Raw genomic sequence first — 25047 nt, 5'->3', positions numbered from 1 at the left:
GTGCGTGTGAAGCTGCCATAGCGATAATGTTCGCTACAGCAGCTATCACAAAATATCGCATGTGTGACGGGGACAGGGACTATCGCGCTCGGGATCGCAAGCATCGGCTAGCGATGTCGCAGTGTGCAAAGTAGCCCTAAGACTGGCGGCATTCTGCATGAGATTGCTCCCTAATGAAGCAGAGCAATCCCCAGTAATGAGGCACCTGGAATGAGAACTGATTGAGGATTCATGAAGACAAATATCATTTGTTTTAGTTTTTTTTAAACTAGTCCATTGAAAAAATATTATTATCCCATGGAAACCCGCCCTTCCATTAACACTTAGTCGATATAACAAGGTTTATGTGATCGAATAAATTGCTTAAGACAACTTGTAAAACAATAAGAAAAAAAAGAGCGAAAAAGAATGAAGCAAATCTGCGTAATCTGTTCTCCTCTGGCAGAGGTTCCATATAGAGTGAAACAAGGGAAATTGCCTTTTATCATGTCGGCGGCCTACAAATTAAACACGTCTCGTTTATTCTGGGAGAATGAGACAGTAAATCTGAGCTAATGAAGCCCGGAGCTCACAGACAGCAGCTAACTTAGATATCTTGCAGATCATTCCAATGAGAGCACATGTCAGAGGTAACTGTTACAAAAAATGATGCTACTCCTATCTAGGGGGAGGACATTTCTTCTTGTTGAGAATGACATGCCTGAAATTCCTTTTATTTCCTCTGTTAAAATAAATATGCAAATTAACTTCACAGTTCTTTTGCTTTGCGCTGATGAGGGACAACAGTCTGGAACACGTGTCTGCAAATTGACATTCTGGTATGACTTTTAGCCTGTCATGGGGCAAATCTAATTAAAGGGTTAATAAAGACTTATAGGACTCCTATGTACAGTAGATGGCACTAGAATTCAGGTCTTTTTTGGAATGCTACAAGGGCAACAAACAATGGGGGATCATCGGGAGTCCAATCACAATAGTGGGCCCTGGTGCAAGTGAGAAGGTAGATGGACACCTCCTATCCTCACCTGTATATTATAACCTCCATTAATCTACTTCATTTGTACCTTATTATAGGGCTGCAGCTGTCGAAAATACCAAACTCAACATACTTACCTTCCCCAGCTCCAGCACTGCTTTTCTGCTGTTGCTCCAGTCTTTGCACTGAGGAGGAGGCAACACCCTGAAACATGTGTCTGCACGTTTCCAGTAGGTTGTATAGGGACTTACATTTCATCACCTCCATTAATCCATTTGATTTGTACCTTATTATACGGTTGCAGCTGTTGAAAATACTAAAGTCAACAATACCTTCCCCAGCTGCTGCACTGGTTTTCTGCAGCTGCTCCAGTCTTTGCACTGAGGAGGGGCAACACCCTGAAACATGTGTCCGCACATTTACAGTAGGTTGCATAGGGACTAACATTTATATCACTGCCATTGATCCATTTAGTGTTTACCTTATTGCTGTAGAAAATACCAAACTCAACAATACTCTCCATCCCCAGCTCCAGCACTACTTTGCTGCTGCTGCAGTCTTTGCACTTAGGAGGGGCAACACCCTGAAAAATGTGTCCGCACGTTTACAGTAGGTTGCATAGGGACTAACATTTATATCACTGCCATTAATCCATTTAGTTTTTAACTTATTGCTGTAGTAAATATCAAACTCAACAATACTCACCTTCCCCATCTCCAGCACTGCTTTTCTGCTGCTGCTCCAGTCTTTATGGGCAGGCCGCACTGGGACATCTTTGATGGGTTCTACAGGGCTCGGTGACTTTGTTGAAGTAGCCAATTGTCTGTATCACTCACACGTGCTGTAGTCACCGCGTCACTGTTGCAGCATGTTAACAGAACTCAGAGCAGCGGCAGAGAGGCGGTGCTGGAGTTTGGGAAGCTTCAACCAGGTGGATTAGAAAAACTGTATCTCTAACGACCCTTATGTCAAAAATGTCTTATTCCATTCTCTCCGTATTGTCAGTACTAAAAAGAGAAAATTAATTCATTAGAAAAAAAAAGAGGTATTTTGCTAGTTAAACAGTGGAATGATACCAGCAGCAAAAAGAAGCAGTGATTCAGGAATTAACACGGAGAACAGCGACTAATGTCAGTCTTATTGACATGTTAAACTGTGACTGTCTCATCTGTCATTTGGATGAATATGTAAGTACTGTGAGTCATCTGTAAAGACAGTGCCGTATAAATAATGGAAGTATTTTAAGGGACTTTCTACGACACTTTAGAATTTTCCGGCTGTGGTTGAGTTATTTTATTGGGCATATTCTATTATATACAGTGAAAGCTCTTTGAGAGGACCACACAAAATAGCTTGGAGAAGTGGTCTTCCAGGTGGCGGGGGGTGATCTTCCAGGTGGCGGGGGGTGATCTTCCAGGTGGCAGGGGGTGATCTTCCAGGTGGCAGGGGGTGATCTTCCAGGTGGCGGGGGGTTATCTTCCAGGTGGCGGGGGGTGATCTTCCAGGTGGCAGGGGGTGATCTTCCAGGTGGCGGGGGGTGATCTTCCAGGGGGTGGGGGTTGTCCTAAGAAAATGGATCGTATGAAGAGATGAGGATCGGTTTTCATACCAAACATATGCTTTACAAAAAAAACAAAGGTCGGATCCGGATATCAGGTGCTTTAAACCCCTGGAGCGAGCATCGCTCTGCTCGGGTACGCTTGGTCCTCGGCCCAGTGTGAGCCGTTTGCAGTGTTTGAACGGCTCGCACTGGCGATAAGCACAGCGTAATCAGATGTAGTGTGCACCAAACAAAAAAATGAAAAACCTCGCCCCGGAAGGGATCTGTTTATGTCTGGCTGAATGTGGGTGGAGACCTGAACTCCCCAATCAGTGACTTCCAACTTTCACACAGCAAATGTTATCAGAATGGCTTCCTGGCCACAACTCACAGGTTCCTTCTAGAACAGTGGTTCCCAAACTCCAGTCCTCACGACCCCCAACAGGTCATGTTTTCACGATTTCCTTAATATAGCACAGGTGATGCCTTGATAAGGATTCCATCACCTCTTCAATAGTAAGGAAATCCTGAAAACATGACTTGTTGGGGCCATGAGGACTGAAGTTTGGGAAACACTGTTCTAGAGGCAAGCTAAGCAGAAACTATCACCAGCAAATACCTGGACTAGGAGAGAAGCCTTTATACCAGAGCTAATTAGCAATAGATAACAGCTCACTATTGCTCACATTCAGAGTTTAAGGAAACCAGAGGATCTACTTAACCCTACCAGTGCTGGATAAAGGAGAGTCTGCACAGCCAGCAGTATTATCCTGAGCAAGTGTGAATGAAGCCCTGCGCTGAGATCTCCTGGCACCAAAAATAGGAGGGACCACTCTCCGTTGTGGTACCCTCGTGACAGATATATCACAAAGCTGCTTAATAATGTAATAAGGGGCCTCTTAACGCTTACCTAAAAGATGTGAGGGTAGCAAAGGAGCAGCAGGTTAGATTTTGATATATCTGGGGGGGAGGGTTGTTTTAAAGGGTCATAGGCCACCATCAGCTAATTTTGGCAGTAAATTACTCCCCCCTCCCCATACAGAATGTTGAACTGCTGATGCTGTGTGACTGTTAGTGACTAAGTATGACCGATCACGGCTCTCCTAATAATAATGTAAAGTTAGGAAATAAACAATTTTTTAACCTTTTTCCACAAAGCCATACATCAGCCCGCCCTCAAATTGTCCCTCCAGGGAGGAAGGAGACAAACTCTAGCGCCACCTACTGGAAGTAGCAATCCTAAAAGTCAAAAGTGGCTTTTTAAACAAGCCTTTTCATTAGACTTAGGATTTATACCAGATCAGAATCCCAATTTGCAGACACGGTGTTTCGGGGTGATTGTCCCTTGTCAGTGCAAAGTATGAGATCTGATCTGGCTTATCAGCCCCCCCTATAACATGATACCAGAGAATTGAACCATTGCATTGCACAGCAGGGGTCTAAAACTTCTACCAAGTTCATAAACTTGAAGGTTCCAAATATAAAATTTGTTCCTGGGGGAAAAGTAAAGAAATGTGCATCTTCTGCTACCAGTATATAAACAGCTGTCTTCTGTTGACGATTTTGAAGCTAATGTAAGCAATCAATTTATCTCCAAATGCAAAAAAATATTAAAATGATCCAATTTACAGTAAAAAAAAAAAAATCACAGTACGTGGAATGAGTATTTATAAGAAAAAGTCTAGACTGTTTGCAGATCGGAGCTATGGAAGTTATTAATGCATATTATAAATATATTCTGCACGGTGGAAACCAAAATGTGCTAAAGGGAAAGGTACATTGTGGTATTGGTGAAAAGTGAAACGCGTTGACTCTATTTTTTCTAATACAGAGATATAAATTAATTGCATTAACATAAACCTTACGGCAATTTTGGTTGTTTGCAGCTGACAATAGAGGAAGCTCAGCAAATTACTGCATAACGTGTGAACTCAATAATACAACAGTATACTTAGAGAGTGCAAAAAAGTATGTAACGTGGTACTATACCTATGAAAATCAGTATTACCTATCCACAAAATGGTGCAGACCAAAACCATAAAAGCTCAAAAATATATTTTATTATAACATAATTAAATAATGACAACATTAAGGGTGTGTGCGAACGCCGAGGTTTTTTTGCAGAAATTTTCAGCAACAAACAAATTGCAGCTTGTGGCAGAAAAGCGCATCAAAAAAGCATGCATTTTTGGTGCATTTTTTGGTGCACGTTTGAGCCAAGCGTTTTTAGTGCATTTTTTGGTGCTTTTTTATTCGTTTTTGATGCATTTCTTGGTGCGTTTTTGTGTTGTACGTTTTTACTGCATTTTATGGAAAGTTTTTGTGCCATGTGTTTTTTGTGAAATCATTGGCTGGAAGGGCTAAAAAAACACAGGAAAGAAATGCACCAACAATTGACATGCTGCTTCTTTTTTCTGCACCCAAAACTGCAAGGAAAAAATAAGCAACATGGGCACAGCACTTCAGAATTCCTAGGCTATTTGCACACACTGCAGATTTGGTGGGAGAGAGGGAGGGTGGAAGAGTGGACGAGTGGGTGAGTGGGAGAGTGAGAAGAGTGGAAGAGTGGGAGAGTGAGAGAGTGAGAAGAGTGGAAGAGTGGGAGAGTGGAAGAGTGGAAGAGTGGAAGAGTGGGAGAGTGGAAGAGTGGGAGAGTGGGAGAGTGGGAGAGTGGAAGAGTGGAAGAGTGGGAGAGTGGGAGAGTGGGAGAGTGGGAGAGTGGAAGAGTGGGAGAGTGGAAGAGTGGGAGAGTGGGAGAGTGGGAGAGTGGAAGAGTGGAAGAGTGGAAGAGTGGAAGAGTGGAAGAGTGGGAGAGTGGAGAGTGGGAGAGTGGGAGAGTGGAAGAGTGGGAGAGTGGAAGAGTGGGAGAGTGGGAGAGTGGAAGAGTGGGAGAGTGGGAGAGTGGGGGAGTGGAAGTGTGGGGGGAGTGGAAGTGTGGGGGAGTGGAAGTGTTGGGAGTGGAAGAGTGGGAGAGTGGAAGAGTAGAAGAGTGGGAGAGTGGAAGAGTGGGAGAGTGGAAGAGTGGGGGAGTGGAAGAGTGGGGGAGTGGAAGAGTGGAAGAGTGGGAGAGTGGGAGAGAGGGAGAGTGTGAGAGAGACAGAGAGAGAGTGGGAAAGAAAGAGAGTGGAAGAGTGGGAGAGTGGAAGAGTGGAAGAGTGGAAGAGTGGAAGAGTGGAAGAGTGGAAGAGTGGAAGAGTGGAAGAGTGGGAGAGTGGAAGAGTGGGAGAGTGGAAGAGTGGAAGAGTGGAAGAGTGGAAGAGTGGAAGAGTGGAAGAGTGGAAGAGTGGTAGAGTGGAAGAGTGGGAGAGTGGAAGAGTGGAAGAGTGGAAGAGTGGAAGAGTGGAAGAGTGGAAGAGTGGGAGAGTGGAAGAGTGGAAGAGTGGGAGAGTGGGAGAGTGGGAGAGTGGAAGAGTGGGAGAGTGGGAGAGTGGAAGAGTGGGAGAGTGGGAGAGTGGAAGAGTGGAGAGTGGAAGAGTGGGAGAGTGGGAGAGTGGGAGAGTGGGAGAGTGGGAGAGTGGAAGAGTGGGAGAGTGGGAGAGTGGAAGAGTGGAAGAGTGGGAGAGTGGGAGAGTGGAAGAGTGGAAGAGTGGGAGAGTGGGAGAGTGGAAGAGTGGAAGAGTGGGAGAGTGGGAGAGTGGGAGAGAGGGAGAGTGGGAGAGTGGGAGAGTGGAAGAGTGGGAGAGTGGAAGAGTGGAAGAGTGGGAGAGTGGAAGAGTGGAAGAGTGGGAGAGTGGAAGAGTGGGAGAGTGGAAGAGTGGAAGAGTGGAAGAGTGGGAGAGTGGAAGAGTGGAAGAGTGGGAGAGTGGGAGAGTGGGAGAGTGGAAGAGTGGGAGAGTGGAAGAGTGGAAGAGTGGGAGAGTGGGAGAGTGGAAGAGTGGAAGAGTGGGAGAGTGGGAGAGTGGAAGAGTGGGAGAGTGGAAGAGTGGGAGAGTGGGAGAGTGGAAGAGTGGGAGAGTGGGAGAGTGGAAGAGTGGAAGAGTGGGAGAGTGGAAGAGTGGGAGAGTGGGAGAGTGGGAGAGTGGAAGAGTGGAAGAGTGGAAGAGTGGAAGAGTGGAAGAGTGGGAGAGTGGAAGAGTGGAAGAGTGGAAGAGTGGGAGAGTGGAAGAGTGGGAGAGTGGAAGAGTGGAAGAGTGGAAGAGTGGGAGAGTGGGAGAGTGGAAGAGTGGGAGAGTGGGAGAGTGGGAGAGTGGAAGAGTGGGAGAGTGGAAGAGTGGGAGAGTGGGAGAGTGGGAGAGTGGGAGAGTGGGAGAGTGGAAGAGTGGGAGAGTGGGAGAGTGGAAGAGTGGGAGAGTGGAAGAGTGGAAGAGTGGGAGAGTGGGAGAGTGGAAGAGTGGAAGAGTGGGAGAGTGGGAGAGTGGAAGAGTGGAAGAGTGGGAGAGTGGGAGAGTGGGAGAGAGGGAGAGTGGGAGAGTGGGAGAGTGGAAGAGTGGGAGAGTGGAAGAGTGGAAGAGTGGGAAAGTGGGAGAGTGGAAGAGTGGGAGAGTGGGAGAGTGGAAGAGTGGAAGAGTGGAAGAGTGGGAGAGTGGGAGAGTGGGAGAGTGGAAGAGTGGGAGAGTGGAAGAGTGGAAGAGTGGGAGAGTGGGAGAGTGGGAGAGTGGGAGAGTGGAAGAGTGGAAGAGTGGGAGAGTGGGAGAGTGGAAGAGTAGGAGAGAGGGAGAGTGGGAGAGTGGGAGAGTGGGAGAGTGGAAGAGTGGGAGAGTGGGAGAGTGGGAGAGTGGAAGAGTGGAAGAGTGGAAGAGTGGGAGAGTGGGAGAGTGGGAGAGTGGAAGAGTGGGAGAGTGGAAGAGTGGGAGAGTGGAAGAGTGGAAGAGTGGGAGAGTGGGAGAGTGGGAGAGTGGGAGAGTGGAAGAGTGGGAGAGTGGAAGAGTGGGAGAGTGGAAGAGTAGGAGAGAGGGAGAGTGGGAGAGTGGGAGAGTGGGAGAGTGGAAGAGTAGGAGAGAGGGAGAGTGGGAGAGTGGGAGAGTGGGAGAGTGGGAGAGTGGGAGAGTGGAAGAGTGGGAGAGTGGGAGAGTGGGAGAGTGGAAGAGTGGAAGAGTGGAAGAGTGGGAGAGTGGGAGAGTGGGAGAGTGGAAGAGTGGGAGAGTGGAAGAGTGGGAGAGTGGAAGAGTGGAAGAGTGGGAGAGTGGGAGAGTGGGAGAGTGGGAGAGTGGAAGAGTGGGAGAGTGGAAGAGTGGGAGAGTGGAAGAGTAGGAGAGAGGGAGAGTGGGAGAGTGGGAGAGTGGGAGAGTGGAAGAGTGGGAGAGTGGAAGAGTGGAAGAGTGGAAGAGTGGGAGAGTGGGAGAGTGGGAGAGTGGAAGAGTGGGAGAGTGGAAGAGTGGAAGAGTGGAAGAGTGGAAGAGTGGGAGAGAGGGAGAGTGGGAGAGTGGGAGAGTGGGAGAGTGGGAGAGTGGAAGAGTGGGAGAGAGGGAGAGTGGAAGAGTGGAAGAGTGGGAGAGTGGGAGAGTGGGAGAGTGGAAGAGTGGGAGAGTGGGAGAGTGGGAGAGTGGAAGAGTGGGAGAGTGGGAGAGTGGAAGAGTGGGAGAGTGGGAGAGTGGGGGAGTGGAAGTGTGGGGGAGTGGAAGTGTGGGGGAGTGGAAGTGTTGGGGAGTGGAAGAGTGGGAGAGTGGAAGAGTAGAAGAGTGGGAGAGTGGAAGAGTGGGGGAGTGGAAGAGTGGGGGAGTGGAAGAGTGGAAGAGTGGGAGAGTGGGAGAGTGGAAGAGTGGAAGAGTGGGAGAGTGGGAGAGTGGGAGAGTGGAAGAGTGGGAGAGTGGAAGAGTGGGAGAGTGGAAGAGTGGAAGAGTGGGAGAGTGGGAGAGTGGGAGAGTGGAAGAGTGGAAGAGTAGAAGAGTGGGAGAGTGGAAGAGTGGGGGAGTGGAAGAGTGGGGGAGTGGAAGAGTGGAAGAGTGGGAGAGTGGAAGAGTGGAAGAGTGGAAGAGTGGGAGAGTGGGAGAGTGGGAGAGTGGAAGAGTGGGAGAGTGGAAGAGTGGGAGAGTGGAAGAGTGGAAGAGTGGGAGAGTGGGAGAGTGGGAGAGTGGGAGAGTGGAAGAGTGGGAGAGTGGAAGAGTGGGAGAGTGGAAGAGTAGGAGAGAGGGAGAGTGGGAGAGTGGCAGAGTGGGAGAGTGGAAGAGTGGGAGAGTGGAAGAGTGGAAGAGTGGAAGAGTGGGAGAGTGGGAGAGTGGGAGAGTGGAAGAGTGGGAGAGTGGAAGAGTGGAAGAGTGGAAGAGTGGAAGAGTGGGAGAGAGGGAGAGTGGGGAGAGTGGGAGAGTGGGAGAGTGGGAGAGTGGAAGAGTGGGAGAGAGGGAGAGTGGAAGAGTGGAAGAGTGGGAGAGTGGGAGAGTGGGAGAGTGGAAGAGTGGGAGAGTGGGAGAGTGGGAGAGTGGAAGAGTGGGAGAGTGGGAGAGTGGGAGAGTGGAAGAGTGGGAGAGTGGGAGAGTGGGGGAGTGGAAGTGTGGGGGAGTGGAAGTGTGGGGGAGTGGAAGTGTTGGGGAGTGGAAGAGTGGGAGAGTGGAAGAGTAGAAGAGTGGGAGAGTGGAAGAGTGGGGGAGTGGAAGAGTGGGGGAGTGGAAGAGTGGAAGAGTGGGAGAGTGGGAGAGAGGGAGAGTGTGAGAGAGACAGAGAGAGAGTGGGAAAGAAGAGAGTGGAAGAGTGGGAGAGTGGGAGAGTGGAAGAGTGGAAGAGTGGAAGAGTGGGAGAGTGGGAGAGTGGAAGAGTGGAAGAGTGGGAGAGTGGGAGAGTGGGAGAGTGGAAGAGTGGGAGAGTGGAAGAGTGGAAGAGTGGGAGAGTGGGAGAGTGGGAGAGTGGGAGAGTGGGAGAGTGGGAGAGTGGAAGAGTGGGAGAGTGGGAGAGTGGGAGAGTGGGAGAGAGGGAGAGTGGGAGAGTGGAAGAGTGGGAGAGTGGGAGAGTGGAAGAGTGGGAGAGTGGAAGAGTGGGAGAGTGGGAGAGTGGAAGAGTGGGAGAGTGGGAGAGTGGGAGAGTGGAAGAGTGGGAGAGTGGGAGAGTGGGAGAGTGGGAGAGTGGAAGAGTGGGAGAGTGGGAGAGTGGAAGAGTGGGAGAGTGGGAGAGTGGGAGAGTGGAAGAGTGGGAGAGTGGGAGAGTGGGAGAGTGGGAGAGTGGAGAGTGGGGAGTGGAAGTGTGGGGGAGTGGAAGTGTTGGGGAGTGGAAGAGTGGGAGAGTGGAAGAGTAGAAGAGTGGGAGAGTGGAAGAGTGGGAGAGTAGAAGAGTGGGAGAGTGGAAGAGTGGGGGAGTGGAAGAGTGGAAGAGTGGGAGAGTGGAAGAGTGGAAGAGTGGGAGAGTGGAAGAGTGGGAGAGTGGAAGAGTGGGAGAGTGGGAGAGTGGAAGAGTGGGAGAGTGGCGAGAGTGGAGAGTGGAAGAGTGGAAGAGTGGGAGAGTGGAAGAGTGGAAGAGTGGGAGAGTGGAAGAGTGGGAGAGTGGAAGAGTGGGAGAGTGGGAGAGTGGGAGAGTGGGAGAGTGGAAGAGTGGGAGAGTGGGAGAGTGGAAGAGTGGAAGAGTGGAAGAGTGGGAGAGTGGGAGAGTGGGAGAGTGGAAGAGTGGGAGAGTGGAAGAGTGGAAGAGTGGAAGAGTGGGAGAGTGGGAGAGTGGAAGAGTGGGAGAGTGGAAGAGTGGAAGAGTGGGAGAGTGGGGGAGTGGAAGTGTGGGGGAGTGGAAGTGTGGGGAGTGGAAGTGTTGGGGAGTGGAAGAGTGGGAGAGTGGAAGAGTAGAAGAGTGGGAGAGTGGAAGAGTGGGGGAGTGGAAGAGTGGGGGAGTGGAAGAGTGGAAGAGTGGGAGAGTGGGAGAGAGGGAGAGTGTGAGAGAGACAGAGAGAGAGTGGGAGAGAAAGAGAGTGGAAGAGTGGGAGAGTGGGGGAGTGGAAGAGTGGAAGAGAGGGAGAGTGGGAGAGAGGGAGAGAGAGAGAGTGCAAGAGAGGAAGTGGAAGAATGGGAGAGTGGGAGAGATGGAGAGAGTGGGAGAGTGAGAAAGAAAGAGGGAGAGAGGGTACTACAGCTAGTAACAAAATATAAGGAAAGTAATTACCACAGAAAGGTGGACCTTTGATGAATGGTAGATATCTCATTTAAAGGGGTCTTACCATAATGAATACTCATCACTAGAAATGATCAAAAAGGTTGTCAGGACCATGGTCCACTGTGAACCTCCTTATACCTGCCAGCATCTCCAGCACCTCTTCTGAAGTGGAGTATGCATGAAGTATGTAAGTAGTAGTGAATAGTATGTAAGTAGTAGTAAGTAGTGAAGTATGCATCATGCCGCAACGATGACATCGCATCGAGTCTACAAATTTGAAGAAACGCAGGCAGGAGGCCATCCGGTGATCAAGGACTACTGATGTGGCCACTGGGTCAGGGCCTTGCACATCTTTTTGATCATCTCATTAGATGTCCCGTTTCTTGGACCTTATACAGTTATAAGACTGGAGTCCCGAGACCCCTGCTTTGTTTTGTTTTGTTTTTTTAAATGGAGCAGTGGTCAAGTATGTGCACTGCCAAACCATTCCCGCCTTAGGAACTGATGAAGGTAGCCAAGTCCTGGACGCTATTATCGACGCACATGTACGGGCACTGCTCTATTCAAACAGGGGATAGAGGATCCTCATTTTCATGTAAAAAAAAGGTTCTTGTATCCAAAGGTAATATGTTTGTGAAAATATCCACCCATTTATTTCAGTTTTTAGAGTCTTAAGGGTGCTTTACACGCTGCGATATCGCTAACGATATATCGTCGGGGTCACGTCGTTAGTGATGCACATTCGGCGTCGTTAGCGACATCGCAGCGTGTGACACCAAGAAGCGACGATCAACGAGCGCAAAAACGTGAAAAATCGTTGCTCGTTGACACGTCGCTCCTTTTCAAAATATCGTTGCTGCTGCAGGTACGATGTTGTCATCGTTCCTGCGGCAGCACACATCGCTATGTGTGACACTGCAGGAATGACGAACATCTCCTTACCTGCGTTCACGGGCAATGAGGAAGGAAGGAGGTGGGAGGCATGTTCCGGCCGCTCCTCACCGCCCCTCCTCTGCTATTGGACGGCTGCCGTGTGACGTCGCTGTGACGACGCATGAACCGCCCCCTTAGAAAGGAGGCGTTTCGCCGGCCAGAGCGACGTCGCAGGGAAGGTAAGTCTGTGTGACAGGCGTTAGCGATGTTGTGCGCCACGGGCAGCGATTTGCCCGTGACGCACAACCAACAGGGGCGGGTAAAGTACCCTTTAGTTTAAAAATAAAAGCCAATCATTTCCAAATGATAATAGACGTTAACTTTATTTCCAGATCTGCCATCACATTTTCTAGGTGGGAGACTTTAATAAGTTAAGCTTATTGTTTCGCACTAATTCCATTCCACAGGCGGTTCTTCATTAATGAGCACAGCCGTAAAGTTCTTGATATGAATCTCTCCATGGTCCAAAATGGCTTTTAAAAGCTGTAATCAGGGATTTGGGAAGCATGTAATGGAATGATTGTAATCTGCTGCTGAAATGTCTTGTAATAAGACATGGGGTGAAAGTACTGGGTCAGCATTTTTGTTAAGCAGAGGAGATGTAGTTAGTTTACTACCTGTTATGTAAGAAACAGACAAGCCTAGTGGCCGATCCGGTGTTCTTGTTAGCCCAAACCTTGACAATTGCACCCAACACCGAGCAAACTATTGCAGAAGGTTATATAGATATCTATTATCTCTTATTACTCATTTTCTACATTCTTAGCAATTCCATAAACATCTCCAATCTCTAGGTGAGAAATGTTTAAAGGGGATTGTCCACTACTAGAACAACCCCTTCTGACTCCACATGTTTTCCCCTAGGTAAAATAATCAAGACTATACTCACCTCCCGTACCGGTGCCCTTCCAGAGGTTTTTAGGGGTTCACGGTGTCAGGGCTCATGTGGGGTTATGACTTCAGGCCAGCCCCACATCCAATCACAGCTAGCTTCTGTCTCCCCGCCTTTGGACCAAATGAGTTAATCAACAGGAAGTGAGCGCTATGGCTGCACTCACTTCCTGTTGATTGTTTGATTGGTCCGAAGGTGGGGAGACAGAAGCCACCAGTGATTGGAGCGGGGTTCATGTGACGTCAAAATCCCACATGAGCCCCCACACTGCAAGCCTCAGCACCACTGGATAGGCACAAGTATGGGGGATGAGTATAGTCTTTATTATTTTACCTGAGGGAAAAATGTGGAATCAGAAGAGGTTGTTCTATTAGTGGACAACCTCTTTAAAGTGGATCTTCACCAGATTTCACAATACAAACTGTGTGTGTGTATGTATGTCGGCTAAAGGAATCTGCACCGTCGCATTTACAATCACGAAATTTTGCACAGACGCCTCATGTGACTCAGGGAATGTCATAGACTATGTTTTAGCGGGAAAATGTAACCCCGCGCTTTACACTTACTCTCCAAAAATCCTGCCTCTATTAAACTGAATGGAGGTGGGAGCTACAGGCTATTAATAGCAACTGTCAGTGGTTGCTATAGGAACAAAATAAACTATTAGTATAAGAAGCTTATGTGTGAGTTAATATGATGTCAGTGGGGAGATGGCTAGAGAGAGAGAGACTGAGACAGACACAGCCCTAGAAAGAGACAGAGAGATAAACGACCAAAGAGAGACCTGGAAAGAGACAGCCCTGGAAAGAGACAGCCAGGCAAAGAGACAGACCGGGCAAAGAGACAGACCGGGCAAAGAGACAGACGGGGAAAGAGACAGACGGGGAAAGAGACAGATGGAGAAAGAGACAGATTGAGAAAGAGACAGACGAGGAAAGAGTCAGCCCTGGAAAGAGACAGCCTGGCAAAGAGAAAGACCTAGAAAGAGACAGCCAGGCAAAGAGACAAACCTAGAAAGAGACAGACCTAGAAAGAGACAGACCTAGAAAAAGACAGACCAGGCAAAGAGACAGCCGGGCAAAGAGACCGCCCTAGAAAGAGACCGCCCTAGAAAGAGACCGCCCTAGAAAGAGACCGCCCTGGAAAGAGACATCCCTGGAAAGAGACAGACCGGTCAAAGAGACAGACTGGTCAGAGAGACAGACCGAGCAAAGAGACAGACCAAGCAAAGAGACAGACCGGGAAAGAGACAGCCGGGCAAAGAGACAGCTGGGCAAAGAGACAGCCGGGCAAAGAGATAGCTGGAGAAAGAGACAGCCGGAGAAAGAGACAGCCTGGGCAAAGAGACAGCCCGGGCAAAGAGACAACCCGGGCAAAGAGACAGCCCTGGCAAAGAGACAGCTGGGCAAAGAGACAGCTAGGCAAAGAGACAAAGGGGAAAAGAGACAGAGGGGCAAAGAGACAGACAGGCAAAGAGACAGACGGGCAAAGAGAGAAACAGACAGACACACACATAGAGACAGACACAGAGATAGAGAGAGACAGACAGACAGACAAGGAAAGACACAGACAGAGAGACAGACAGACAGCGACACACAGACAGAGACTGGGAGAGACAGTTACTATCCCGGGCAACGCCGGGTACTACAGCTAGTAGTAAATAACCTGATGAGACTGGCTTACTTACTTTAAAAATCCATGACCTGTTTAATCCTGATATTTGAATTGGCATTTTATGAGTCCAGACATAACTATGGTCACCGAGTTGGGCACAGTCTCCATGAGTGACCTGGCTGTGGGCGCCGTTTCACCGCTCATCACAGCCCTGCATCCCTCCTGCTTGAAGCACTCTGCAGTGAAGGAGAGAGAACGAGATACTGCGCTGTGATGCTGGACTGTGGCGAGCAGTGAAACACCGCCTATAGCCCAATCACTCAGGAAGACTGGGGCTTGCCTTGGTGGTGTCAGGTCAACTGGAAGTTGATGTGAAATCACCGGATCCCAGAGGTCACGGAGCCCTGGGGGTCATGTGATGGGGAAGAGCGGAGGACCACAATAGCGCCGCTCAGAGGCAGAATTGGCTGATCAAGATATTTGGAAAAAGTCTTCCCTATCAGTTTTACAGGGATGTGGCCACTATTGCAGAGTAGTGAACCACCCCTTTAAGATGGGCTGCCAATTCCCTGTGGTGTCAGGTTACATAGTCTATTAATGTCTACGGAGAGGGGAAGGAGGAGCATGGAGCACGGTGAGGAAACAAGCAGAGGGAGACACAGAGTCTTTTACAATACCCCAGAGCTGGATTCACATCTACACTGATCAGTAGTAATGTATATTGTCCTCCATGCGGCTGCTTCTGTGTGCTAACTCAGGAATGAAGAACAGGAATCCCTCATGTCCGTGTGCTGTCTAGAGATATCATAGCAGCAAGTCTCATCCCACCAGCTCAGAGTCAATTGCAACTAAAAGCATAAAGCCTACTAGGGGGAAAACTTGTGGAAATGCAGGATACAAGTCATATAATGGCCAGAAATATTGTCATTCTTCATGTTCATGCACGGGACAGCTCATTCTGAAAATTCCCTTGAAATCATGGGTCCCCTATAATTCATGACAAGTGATCTATAACTGCGGCTCTATTGTAAGAGCTTTCTAACAATGTTATCAAGCATCTCTTGGTAGTGACCCCCCAGCTAGATGTAATACAGGAAGATTATACAGATAATCTGGAAAAGTATAAAGAAATGTAATTAAAGTGTTGCTGCACCGACATAATTTACTGTAATGGACTCAATTAGACACAGAGTAACATAAGAAGCAAAATAATCAGGAAACCTGGGAAATGTCAGCACTAAAGTAGTGATTAATTAAGGGGAAGACATATGTTCAGGGCCAAAACATTTTGTTAATTTTAATGGAAGAATATGTAGTAGTAATTTTTAAAATACCTTAAGATTGTGATATTTAAAGGGTTGTCCACCTGTACTTTCACACAAAGTGAGGAGAAACATATGGCACTTCTGCGCTCATCCCCGACAACAGGATAAAACTGTTGTTGGTACACATACCAGCTGTGATGACTGCCACAAGGTGGCGCTAGATACACTTGTATACAGTAAATGGAGAGGCAGTCAGACAGGCCGAGGTCATAAACCATGAGGGTACAACAGTAACAGAGATGAGGTCAACATACAAGCCGAAGGTCAAGATTCCAAGAGAGCATGTACAAAATACAGGGAGCAGGCGAGGCCGTGGTCAGGAGGAAGTCCGAGGTCAGAAGCCGGGAAGTCACAACAGAAACAGGGGAGTGCAGGCAGAGACGGGTAAACAACAGTCCAGAGTCGAAAGTCCAAGACCAGAACACTGAGCACGACGGGAGCCAACAGCACAACTTTAAACAGGAAGTACAACTGGCGGTGTTCTGAGCTAACACCTCTCTAATGAAGCAGAGCAATCACCGGGAACGTGAAGCATCTGCGGGAGCACCTCCCAGGACCAGTGTGAAACACCCAGCAGAGCATTCATCCTGCAAAACACTCTGCACCATAAGCAACATATACTAGCTCTGCAGGAGAGCACAGCAGAATTATGCCGATTCTCACTTTTTGTAACTCACCATCTCATTTCTTATTATCAGCATTTTGAGGGACCTATAGGAACTTTACCTTCCTTACTCTCCGAATTCCAAGCATGTATCATGACCATCATTATCCAATGGTTTTGCTGAACCAAACTGAGAACCTACCTACCGGTTATACCTGTATGTGGTGTGGCAGACAGGAGAGCAGGAGCAGAGAGATGAAGAAATCAAACTCCTAGTGTAAAATGCAGGGTTAAAGGAGTTGTATCTTGTTAAATTTGTAAAATAGCAAAGTGTTTGTCAAAACAAGCAACTTTCCCCTTTATTGCTTACTAAAAATGCATAATTTACAACACGTTGCCAATGTTACCGGCCACCTCTGCAGTTTATTGGAGGTGGCCAGTCTTCTAGACAGGAAGCGATTGCAAGCTGATTGCTATACAGCTTGCAAACGCTGCTCAGTAGCCGAATAGATCACTAGATGTCAAGGCACAGACTTAGGGAAGGTCCAGTGGGAGGTAAAACACACAACATACAGGTTTTACCAAGACAAACAAGGGGTACACCGGGGAAACATTAACAATGGTGGTCCCTGACGCTAGTGAGAGGGAATATGGACACCTCCTCCGCTTACTTGCCACTGTACCCTGCACTCCTAGCCAGTCCCTATACAGGTTCTTCACCTGTCGCAAAGCAGGACCCTGAAGCTCTGAGAGACCCTGCAGTAAGTCCTGGCTAGTGAGTGGGAACGTAAGGATCATTAGTCCCACCGCTGCACTAAAACACACTAAGGAAAAATAAAACAGCCAAAAGTCTTTAAATTCTTGTGTGAGGGATTTTCATCCATTCCTCCTTGAAAATGTCTTCCAGTTCTGTGAGATTCCTAGCTCGCCTTGCATGCACTGCTCTGTCCTTGGAGACATCTTCCAGTTCTATGAGATTCCTGACTCATCTTGCATGCTCTGCTCTTTTGGGGTCTAGACACAGATTTTCAATGATGTCCAGATCAGGGGACTGTGAGGGCCTAAGTAAAACCTTCAGCTTGTGCCTTTTAAGGTCGTCTGTTGTGAATTTTGATGTGTGTTTAGAATCATTATCCATTTGTAGAAGCCATTGTCTTTTTAACTTCAGCTTTTTTACAGCTGCTGTTATGTTTGCATCAAGAATTTGTTGAAATTTCATTAAATCCATTCTTCTCTCTACTCATGAAATGTTTCCTGTGCCACTGGCTCTAACATAACCCCAAAGCAAGATTGATCCACCCCCAATGCTTGATGGTTGGCTATATGTTCTTTTCCTGAAATTCTGTGCCTTTTTTCTCTACAGAGACTTTTGATCATTGTGGCCAAAGAGTTCTATTTTAACCTCATTGGTCCACAGGACTTGTTTCCAAGATGCATCTGGATTGTTTAGATGTTCTTTTGCATACTTCTGAAGCTGAGTTTTATGAAGAGATTTTCTTCTGATGACTCTTCCATCAAGGCCATATCTGTGCAGGTGTCTCTGAACAGTAGAACAATGTATCACAACTCCAGAGGCTACTAAATCTTCCTGAAGGTCTTTTGCAGTCAAGCAGGGTGTTCTCATTTGCCTCTCTAGCAATCCTACAAGCAGCTCTCACACAAATTTTGCTTGGTCATCCCGACTTTTTCTTGACCTCCATTGTTCTTGCCATTTCTTTTATTACATTTCAAACTGAGGAAAGGGCAACTTGAAAATGCTTTGCTATCTTCTTATAGCCTTCTAAAGGGGGCTTTACACGCAGCGACATTGCTAGCGATTACGCTGGTGAAAGCACCCGGCCCCGTCGTTTGTGCGTCACAGGCAAATCTCTGCCAGTGGCGCACAACATCGTTAGGACCCGTCACACGGACTTACCTGCCTAGCGACGTCGCTGTGGCTCCTTTCTAAGATCACAGCGGCGTCAGTAAGCGGCCACCCAATAGATGCGGAGGGGCGGAGATGAGCGGCCGTAACATCCCGCCCACCTCCTTCCTTCCTCATTGCCGGCGGCCGCAGGTAAGCTGTAGTTCGTCATTCTCGAGGTGTCACACGTAGCGATGTGTGCTGCTTCGGGAACGACGAACAACCTGCGTCCTCAACAATCAACGATTTTTTGAAAATGAACGACGTGTCAACAATGGATGATTTGGTGAGTATTTTCCATCATTAACGGCCGCTTGTTTGTGTCACACGCAACGACGTCGCTAACGATGCCGGATGTGCGTCACGAATTCCATGACCCCGGCAATATATCGTTAGATATGTCGTTGCGTGTAACGGGGCCTTAAGGCTTTGTGTGCTTCCACCATTTTCACTTTCAGAGTGCTAGGCAGCTGCTTAGTTGAAGCCATGGCTGCTGTTTTTTTGGCACACTGTTAGAGGACGCTTTGTTTTTATAAAACTGTGAAATTTGCATCACCCGACCTTTACTAACAATGATAGTGAACAAGCCATAAACCTAGCAGGCTAATTAAGGTCTGAAGCCTTGGTCAGTAGAAGTCTACAAGCCACTAGTCCTCATATAACCTCATGACTAGTAATGTAAAAGTAAAATATACCCTGAACGTGCACCCAATTACCAGGATATGTTATTACATAAAGCCCGTGCTGCTCGAGAGCTTCCTACCTCGAGTCCTTGACATTTCCATGTCATAGCACAGCATTCTGTCAGAGAATGGGTTAAATTAATTAGCAATTACTGCAAAGTACAGAGCGACAGACAGATATGGAAAGCCTTGGTCATACTAATACTCCATAAGAACGTCCTACAAGGACAATCCTACGATCTTGTCTCTGAACATCTTAATTGGAATAAATCTGTCTCAGAAATGGTAAGCAGGGATTCAGCCCGCCGTCTGGCGCGGAGGTCCAGATATTTTATCTCCATAGACATTTTTTGAGTTGCGGGGACTGACTAATATTACTTTCAGCTAATCAGCCTTAATATAGGGAGAGACATTTATTTCTATTAGTAAATGGCTTTGAAAATTAAATGGATGATTAAAGGGATTTATCATACGAAATGCAGCCTGTAGGCATCTATCGTACAGGTTACGGCAAATAGGCAAAACATTGGGCATCGTCCCAGAGTAAAGTCCTAGAAAATCATTAAAACTGGGATACTCAAGGTTTCCGATATCAAGGGAATATATAAGGATAGCTGCATCCAAATACGTTTCGCAACCGGTTGCCCTTCTAGTCAGGATGATCTCAACATCTACCTGATTCCATATATTTCTGCAACTGTCATCCACTCCAATACAGTAGATCCACATTACTTTTGACAAAGTGATCCTGATTTAAAATTTGAGTATCCTTTCTGACATGTTTCACCAGAACACTGGCTTCATCAGGGGGTCATGAGGGTAAAAGCCAGCAGCTGTTGTGCACTCCAATACAGTAGATCTGCATTACTTTTGACACATTGATCCTGATTTAAAATTTGAGAAGCCTTTCTGAGATATTTCACCAGGGCACTGGCTTCATCAAGGGTCATGAGGGTAAAATCCTGCATCTGTTGTGCACTCCAATACAGTAGATCCTTATTACTTTTGACATAGTGATCCTGATTTAAAATTTGAGTAGCCTTTACGAGATGTTTCACCACGGCACTGGCTTCATCAGGGCAAATGATGGTAAAAGCATGCAGCTGTTATGCACTCTAATACATTAGATCCACATTACGTTTGACACAGTGATCCTAATTTAAAATTCTAAGAAGCCTCTCCCACAGGTTTCACCAGGGCACTGGCTTCATCAGGAGATATGACAGCAAAATCCTGCAGCTGTTGTGCACTCCAATACAGTAGATCCGCATTTCTTTTGACACAGTGATCCTGATTTAAAATTTGAGTAGCCTTTACGAGATGTTTCACCCAGGCATTGGCTTCATCAGGGCAAATGATGGTAAAAGCCTGCAGCTGTTGTGCACTCCAATACAGTAGATCCGCATTAGTTTTGACACAATGATCCTGATTTAAAATTTCAGTAGCCTTTCCGAGATGTTTCACCACGGTACTGGCTTGATCAGGGGACATGAGGGTAAAATCCTGCAGCTGTTGTGCACTCCAATACAGTAGATCCGCATTACGTTTGAAATAGCGATTGTGATTTAAAATTTGAGAAGCCTTTACGAGATGTTTCACCAGGGCACTGGCTTCATCAGGGGAAATGAGGGTAAAAGCCTGCAGCTATTGTACACTAAAAATACAGTAGATTCACATTGCTTTGACACAGTGATCCTGATTTAAAATTTGAGTAGCCTTTCCGAGATGTTTCACCAGGGCACTGGCTTCATCAGGGGAAATGAGGGTAAAAGCATGCACTCTAATACATTAGATCCACATTACGTTTGATACAGTGGTCCTGATTTAAAATTATAAGAAGCCTCTCCCACAGGTTTCACTAGGGCACTGGCTTCATCAGGAGACATGAGGGTAAAAGCCTGCAGCTATTGTACACTCCAATACAGTAGAGTCACATTGCTTTTGACACAATGATTCTGATTTAAAATTTGAGTAGCCTTTCCGAGATGTTTCACCTGGGAACTGGCTTCATCAGGGGACATGAGGGTAAAAGCCTGCAGCTGTTGTGCACTCCAATACAGTAGATTTACATTACTTTTGACACAGTGATCCTGATTTAAAATTTGAGTAGCCTTTCCGAGATGTTTCACCAGGGCACTGGCTTCATCAAGAGACAGGAGGGTAAAAGCCTGCAGCTGTTGTGCACTCCAATAGGAATGCTTTTCCTGCTTTAATGCTACATGGGGATATCAATTCTAATTTAAAAAAAATGTCACTATATCAGAGATATTTTATTGAGTCAGATTCAGAGCTCTTTTTGGAAGCTCATTTTGTAATGTCAGTAGAACGGATGTCTTTGAGTGACAGCTATCTCCGCCATGGGAGAGATGAACTTGTTTTATGATGGTCTCGGTGGCTTTTGCAGCGTACGCCTGGTGCAAAGCTAAGCAGACAAGATTAATCTTATCACTTTGTGCCTAAACGCCTGCACAGCATTGCAGATATACATTTATAATCATAACGTCCTGGAAGAAGGAGAAGGGAAAAGTGCAACTAATCCGCGCACAGAGAATTCAGCCGTCGTCATTGATATAACTGATAGAAACAATTATATTCATCAACAGATTAGGCTCCGCAAATTTGCATGTAATTATATCATTTGCATAATAACAAACATGGAAAAATTCCAATTTTTTAATTTTTTTTAACAACCTACTGTAAGTCTAGTATTAAGGTGAACAAACAGGGGATAGGCATCGTCGTCTTACGGCAATGGCGGCGTGACAGGGTTGCCATGGCAACAGTAATTTGGCTTTGCTTCAAAAGCCACCCGGACTGCAATATACCAAATCTGATTTGTCACTTTGCCATCCGGCAAAGGATGAGGCCGGGCCGGCTTCCTTTTGTTTTAGATTAGTAATATACATCAAAACTTTTGTGTGCTGCTTGAAGCCCGACCTGGGACTTAGAGCTGCGCCATGTATTATTCATAGGAGGGATAATGCGGGGAATCTTCATTTTAGGCGTACTGTTTTATTGCTTTTTAATTTTACGGAATGTTTTTTTTCTGTAATTCGGAATAATAAAAAGTAGTCGGGAGTTTTGTCTCGCCTGCGCTTACTTTTAATTTTATATTAGCCAGCTGTTCCCTAAGAGTCGCTCATTAGAAAAGACGTTTAAAAAAAAAACAAAAAAAAGAAGAAATAAAATTGGGGACATCAATAGGCTTCCAATGAAGGAAATGGAATATTTGGGTAATTCACCAAAAAAAGCATATGACCACCTAAAGGACCAAGGTAGGAGGATACATCACAAAGTGGAAAGAAGACGCTGGTAGAGAAAAGGAGTATGCCCTCGAAAAAACAATTCTGCAAAATCTCTTCTCTCTACATTGTCTACATTGGGCCCTGCCTGCCTGTCCTTCCTCCCGCTGTCCTTCCTCCCCCTGTTCTTCCTCTCCCTGTTCTTCCTCCCCTGGTTCTTCCTCCTTCCTTCCTCCTCCTATTCTTCCTCCTTCCTCCCCCTGTTCTTCCTCCTTTTTTCCTCCTCCTGTTCTTCCTCCTTCCTTCCTCCCCCTGTTCTTCCTCCTTCCTTCCTCCCCCTGTTCTTCCTTCTTCCTCCCTCCCCCTGTTCTTCCTTCTTCCTCCCTCCCCCTGTTCTTCCTCCTTCCTTCCTCCTCCTGTTCTTCCTCCTTCCTTCCCCTGTTCTTGCTCCTTCCTCCCTCCCCCTGTTCTTCCTCCATCCTTCCTCCCCTGTTCTTCCTCCTTCCTTCCTCCCCCTGTTCTTCCTCCTCCTGTTCTTCCTCCTTCCTTCCTTCCCCTGTTCTTGCTCCTTCCTCCCTCCCCCTGTTCTTCCTCCTTCCTTCCTCCCTCTGTTCTTCCTCCTTCCTTCCTCCCCCTGTTCTTCCTCCTTCCTCCCTCCCCCTGTTCTTCCTCCTTACTCCCTCCCCCTGTTCTTCCGCCTTCCTTCCTCCCCCTGTTCTTCCTCCTTCCTCCCTCCCCCTGTTCTTCCTCCTTCCTTCCCCTGTTCTTCCTCCTTCCTTCCTCCCCTGTTCTTCCTCCTTCCTTCCTCCCCCTGTTCTTCCTCCTTCCTTTCTTCCTCCCCCTGTTCTTCCTCCCCCTGTTCTTCCTCCTTCCTTCCCCCCCTGTTCTTCCTCCTTCCTTCCGCCGCTCCTCCCCCTGTTCTTCCTCCCCCTGTTCTTCCTCCTTCCTCCCTCCCCCTGTTCTTCCTCCTTCCTTCCCCTGTTCTTCCTCCTTCCTTCCTCCCCCTGTTCTTCCTCCTTCCTCCCTCCCCCTGTTCTTCCTCCTTCCTTCCTCCTCCTGTTCTTCCTCCTTCCTTCCTCCCCCTGTTCTTCCTCCTCCTGTTCTTCCTCCTTCCTTCCTCCCCCTGTTCTTGCTCCTTCCTCCCTCCCCCTGTTCTTCCTCCTTCCTTCCTCCCTCTGTTCTTCCTCCTTCCTTCCTCCCCCTGTTCTTCCTCCTTCCTCCCTCCCCCTGTTCTTCCTCCTTACTCCCTCCCCCTGTTCTTCCGTCTTCCTTCCTCCCCCTGTTCTTCCTCCTTCCTCCCTCCCCCTGTTCTTCCTCCTTCCTTCCCCTGTTCTTCCTCCTTCCTTCCTCCCCTGTTCTTCCTCCTTCCTTCCTCCCCCTGTTCTTCCTCCTTCCTTCCTTCCTCCCCCTGTTCTTCCTCCCCCTGTTCTTCCTCCTTCCTTCCCCCCCTGTTCTTCCTCCTTCCTTCCGCCGCTCCTCCCCCTGTTCTTCCTCCCCCTGTTCTTTCTCCTTCCTTCCTCCCCTTGTGATAACAGAGACAGGAGGTAAGGACAGACAGGCAGACATTGGCGGGAATAACTAGCAAAACCCGACCCATCTATTAGATATTCTGTAGCTGCTATCAATCAAATAACAGTGCATTTCACAAACTTTACTTGCCTATATTTCAGAAAGTATACATCCGATCTCAAAACTAAAGGTATGTATAGAATCAGCCTGATAGCACCAGTATAGCACTGGCTTTAGTTTACATAGGAAAATCCTGGTGGTTGGTCCTCTTTAATTGCAATTCCTTTTTCAGTTGACAATTCTGGAATAATGATTGCCGCCGGTGCAGACCAAATGTAAGAGTTGACTTTTTCCAAAAAAGAGAGTGGGTAATATTGGGAAGTTATTTCTTCTTTTAACGCTTTTCTCGAAATGTACTGTATGTGACGCCCCTGACTCTATCAGGGTGTCACAGGGAACTGCACCCCTGTCTCTTATGGTGCAGAACTCACCCTCCATGGTTCTGGGTTCCTACACACTGGTGTTGCTTCACCCCACCTAGGGGTCAGGCAGACTGGTGAGAGGGAAGAAGTCAGTTCAGTAATAGCTCCAAAAGACTGAGGAGCTGGGAGTAGCAGCTCCCTGGAGTTCAGGAATAGCCCTCAGAGAGTGAGGAGCTGAGGGAGTTGTAGCTCCCTGTGTGACCTTGGTTGGGTCGCAGACGGTGGTCTGGGACCAGAGGAGTCAGAGACACGGTCGCAGGGTATTGGAAAATGGTGTACTGACTTAGTTTTGGAGAACAGACGGCACCTGAAAGTCCAGTAACCGGATCGGTACCGAGCATGGCGGGGTACAGGACCCTAGATCAGGGAGTAGCTTCACGCAACTTGATAATTCCCCTCTTTATGAACTTTCCCCAAGATCTCAGAGATTGAAGGTACCAACACAACGAGGGGGATAGGGCTTTCCAGCTTATGCGGCCTACAGAAATCCCAAGTGTCAGCCATCGAGAGCACAGCTCCACTATATCACTATAGGGAGCGGGACCCGAACAGCTTCAGGTCGAGGGGCCACTTAGGAAAATCTACAAAATTGTGCATGGAGACAGGCTCCGGACCACTAAGCAGTACCAGTGGGGACAGATACCCGGACGAGCTCCCCCAAATGGCAGCGGCACTCCGCGACTTGGTTTACTTCTGTGTCAGCATCTGCTTAATGATTACACCAACGTCTACACAACCTGAGTGAGTACACTGCACACCCTGCGTCCTGCCTGCCAGCATAGCCTGCACAATGCTATCTGCCACTTATCTCCTGAGTCCCGGGGTCTCCCCTACCCGTGGAGGGATCACCATCTGGCTGCCCCACTCCATCTCCCCCGGGTACTCCCATCGGCAGTGGTGGTAGTCCCCTTACCGTGAACCACGGGTGGCGTCACGAACTCTCCCTTGTAAATAATTCTCCCTTTACAATTGAAGTGACCACAAGCCTCCGGGTATGGAGACCCTCGAGCCACATCAACCCCGGATCCGAGCAGTCCGACTGCTGCAGGGGCGACACATATGTTTATGTCATACCGCAACACTTTGGAAGGTACGTTTCTTGTTTTCCTAAATTTTCTCAACCTGCCATCTTGCATAATAATTAGCCCCCAACTTTGGTGAAACACCGACCCTGCACAGTAGAGAATATTGCTTTGTGGAGTCTTTCAGAATAATTGCCCGATACCAGAAGACTTCCAAGAACGAGGCCCTTGGCACTGATCGTGAAATTTGCATTGCTAATCAAAAAAAAGAGTTATATGTTTGGATCGTCAAGAGCCCTAATTCTTCACCCATATATTAGC

At 47.7% G+C, this 25047-nt stretch overlaps 1 protein-coding gene across 1 annotated transcript in view; it reads right to left on the bottom strand.

The window, feature by feature from the left end:
- Positions 1–25047, bottom strand: part of PLCH2 (phospholipase C eta 2) — a 909460-nt gene that overhangs the window by 700874 nt on the left and 183539 nt on the right. The gene's annotated exons all lie outside the window — the stretch shown is intronic.

The sequence above is a fragment of the Anomaloglossus baeobatrachus genome, chromosome 11 (genome assembly GCF_048569485.1).
Source record: "Anomaloglossus baeobatrachus isolate aAnoBae1 chromosome 11, aAnoBae1.hap1, whole genome shotgun sequence".
NCBI lineage: Eukaryota > Metazoa > Chordata > Amphibia > Anura > Aromobatidae > Anomaloglossus > Anomaloglossus baeobatrachus.
Note: the sequence above shows the minus strand (reverse complement) of the source record. Positions and strands in the feature narration are given on the sequence as shown.